Source organism: Littorina saxatilis, linkage group LG12 (assembly GCF_037325665.1).
Source record: "Littorina saxatilis isolate snail1 linkage group LG12, US_GU_Lsax_2.0, whole genome shotgun sequence".
Classification (NCBI taxonomy): Eukaryota; Metazoa; Mollusca; class Gastropoda; order Littorinimorpha; family Littorinidae; genus Littorina; species Littorina saxatilis.
In genome coordinates this window covers 78,503,927-78,507,958 of record NC_090256.1, presented here as the reverse complement: position 1 = coordinate 78,507,958, position 4,032 = coordinate 78,503,927, and positions in this window count along the sequence as shown.

Below are 4,032 nucleotides of genomic sequence, written 5' to 3'. Positions count from 1 at the left end.
CCCTAATTAACTAACCCTAACCCTAAACCCTAACCCTTACCCTAACCCTAACTGCTGCCAAAAGCAGACAGTGTCGACTTTCACCCAGCTTAATTATTTCTCCCCGATTTGACATCTGGCATGTTTCTTTTCTTGCAAAACGGAGGACTAAATTATGCATTAATGTTGCCCCTATGGATCCACTAAAGGTTTCATGATCTGTGGGCGTTGTTGACATTCTTTTACTTGCAATAATGCGAAACTGTTGCAAAAGTCCTGTTCATCCTTCAAATACGCGAGAGAGGAGTAGATGCTGGCGACATTGATGAAATACTTTGACCGGTCACAACTGACATTTTGGAAGCCTCACAAGACGAAGTGTTGCCGGTTTCGTTCTTTTGTACTTTTCACTTTGCGCCGGCTTGGATGTTAACCTGTCAAACGTCAACCGACTTACAGCTGATGCTTGCACGATCGCTTCTCTCAGCCTTTAAAGCTAAATGGCCCAATAATCTGTTGGCAAGACCGAAGTGCTCCATCACCCCACACTGTCCACCCCAAACCCCCACAAAGATCTCTCCCCCACACCCGCCCCACACCCAACTATTACCATAGATGGTTCTCGACTGACTTAGAAATATTGTACACTTCAAGCACTTGGAAAGTACTATATCAAGTGATGTCTCGTTGGATAGAGAAATTGACTCCTCGTGTATCAGAAACTAGATGAATACCGGCTTCGCCGGGTACGGTTTCGCCGGGAAGAAGTCGAGCCGAATACCCGGCTGCACCGCACGAAGGAAGGGAGATAAACGCACAAAACACTGGAGAAGAGTAAAAATAGTATAACGGGAATATGGATTGAGCGTTGTCGACAGTGACCTTCTAAAAATAGAAACGGGAATATGGATTGACGCCACACGAAGGAAGGGAGATAAACGCTGAAAACACTGGAGAAGATAAGGAAGAGTTACTGGGAATGGATCCAGAGAAAAACCAAAATCGGTTCAGCGCTGCGCGCTGAGAGCACGTGTTGAAATATCTCATCGAGCAGGTTGTGTTCGGGGTCTACCTGAATATGCCCACCAAATTTGAAACAGATCCATCGAGAACCTTGGGCGTGCATCGCAGACACACACACACACAGACACAAGTCGTATATATATATATATATATATATATAGAAGATAGATAGAAGCAGGTCAGGTGTTGGAGAGGCTCCGTAACAGGGTGCCTAACCAGCTGGGCCGATGTGCACCACGCGAAAGTGGGTGCCACCCAACCGGGTGAAAACAAACCGCGGGATCTCGCTCTTTGAAATCACAACAAATCTCACTTTCAACCAGTTGAACACTACGGCTGGCCCCCAGCCGATTGGTCATTTGCTTGTGCACCTCGGTCCAGCATACCATACGCCTGCATAATTATAATGGAAGTGCGCTGGTTCCGTCTGTGCGACGCTTAGTTTTCGAGATAGGTGCGACTGACGAAGTACAGGACGTCACATTCCAAATAAGCGCGACTATGTTGCAGGTGGAAGCCGCTGAGATTGCATTTCTTCGGGAGGTTTCCGTAAAAATAGATATTACACGATTTGCGCGAAATAGTTGAGAAGCAGACGATCTCTGAGATCTCTGTTCGTCTCGTAATAACGTTATTTTGTATGATAACGATTCACTTGCAAACTAAAGTATACAATTTGGTGTCAGTGATAAATGTAAATAGAAATGTGTAATACAGACAAGGCAAACAAATAAACGTGTTTTTCTCGTGAAAATATTGCGTTGTGCGGGTGTTTGGGTGGCCACGTGATGAACACAAAGCAAAGTGCGGGACGGACTCTGCTCTGTGCTGTAACACTGGCAAGTTCAAAACACGAGAAAAACGATTTCGTTATGCGGGCAGCCACGGGGGATGTATGTATTTTTCAAATGGTTGTAAAATAAGTCTTGTATTTATCACCGTACTCAGGCCTTGTTCTTTTTTTTTCGTCACACCTAGCTAAAACCGTTATTTCTTGTGAGCGACGCAGCATTCATAAAGACAAATGTGAAAGTGTGCAGTGCAGTTGTCCTCTCTTCTCTCCTCCTCTGAACGTTGTACCGCGGGCACACCAAGAAACGGGAACATGTCAATACGTCCCAATACCATTACGTCCCAGTACCATTACGTCCCAGTACCATTACGTCCCAGTACCATTACGTCCCAGTACCATTGCGTCCCAGTACCATTTCGTCCCAATACCATTGGGTCCCAGTACCATTGCGTCCCAGTACCATTACGTCCCAATACAATTACGTGCCATTGCGTCCCCGTACCATTAGGTCCCAATACTAGTGAATTTAATTTCTGAAATGTTACTGTAGCAGTGTAGCGACACGTTTTGTAATAAAAGTGCGTTTTGTAATAAATTTATTACAAATCGTGTTCGGATTACACAATTTTTATTACAAAACGCGTTCAACACGATTTGTAATAAAAATTGTGTCGGTACATAGCAGTATTTCACAAATAGAAAAAAAAAAAAAAAAAGATGTGTACCGGTTAGTCGAGATGAGGTGAAGTGGAAAAAAATAAAAATAAATAAATAAATAAATAACTGTTTGTTCATGGGAGAAAAAAATCCTTCACGATATAATCAGAAACTGTAAAGGATATTGCATGTCAGTGTGTTTGTTTTGAGGCGCTCCTTGCTTTCCTTACAGGTTTTCTGAGGTAACCATGTTCTTTCTTTTAAAATGAACTGAAGCACGCTAACCTAAACCGAAGTGTAAAATTAATATATGCTCAGTTTAGCGGTGCTCGACACAAAGAAAAATACCGAAACAGTACAGTACACCGCTTTGTATTCCACTGTATGTAATCGAGCATGACATGACTGTATGCTTATTTACTGAGTAGACGATGTTTAAACCCGTTTCTGAGAAAAGCTAGACTGACTGTCCAGTCATCGAACCTTCAGCAAATAGACACCGAGACACACAGATAGCGAAACCCATACACGCACAAATGTAGACACAGACACCTACATACATACGTACATAACACACACACACACACACTAACACACACACACTGCCCACCGCAGCGTTCAAGCATTGCTCAAGTAACAATTGTGTTGGGACGTAATGGTACGGGGACGTAATGGGATTCCTTTATGGGACGTATCGAGATGCAATTTTCTTGGGACCTATCGACACGCAATTTTGTTGGGACGCAATGGTACGGGACGCAATGGCACTGGGACCCAATGGTATTGGGACCCAATGGGATTGCTTAATGGGACGCAATGAGACGGCATTTTTTTTGGGACGCAATGGTACTGGGACACAATGGTACTGGGACGTATTGGCATGACCCCCAAGAAACTGGACACACAAGTTTCCACATGCCAGCTCTTCGCTCCATTCTTGGAACTTGCTCTAATGGCAGAATCGCATTACCAGCCTTGTACATTCTGTTGTTGTTTGTTGTTGTTGTTGTTGTTGTTGTTGTTGTTGTTGTTGTTGTTGTTGTTGTTGTTGTTGTTGATGGTGTTGATGTTGATGATGATCTTGTTGATATTCTTGTTGTTGTTCTTGTTGTTGTTAATGATGTGGCGGTGGTGGTGGGGGTTGTGCTGCTGCTGTTGTTGACGGTGGTGATGTCGTCGTCGTCTTCGTCGCTCTCAATCCAAATCCGAACTGTGTTGCTCTTCTGTATCTTTTGTGGCGATTTGGGAGAAGGGAGGGGGAGGGGTTATGCCTTTAATGGTTTGTTAGCCGGATATTTTCTTCACTTGAGTTTGTCAGAGTGTATGACAGGATGCTGCTGTTCGCCTGTCAGAAAACGGTGAATTATTTTCCACCGGACCGACAGACAGCATGATTCATGAGGCACATGGCCTGATTTACATTGTTTTCGTCGCAAAATGTTTAGAGTTTAAGATGTTAAAACAACAAGATGACATGCACTGAACTTCTAAAGAGGGGCATGTAACATGTTTTGTACAAGAACGAAAACAATTAAGCCTACTTGACATGCAGATTGTGAATTCCCTTCTCTTACATATAT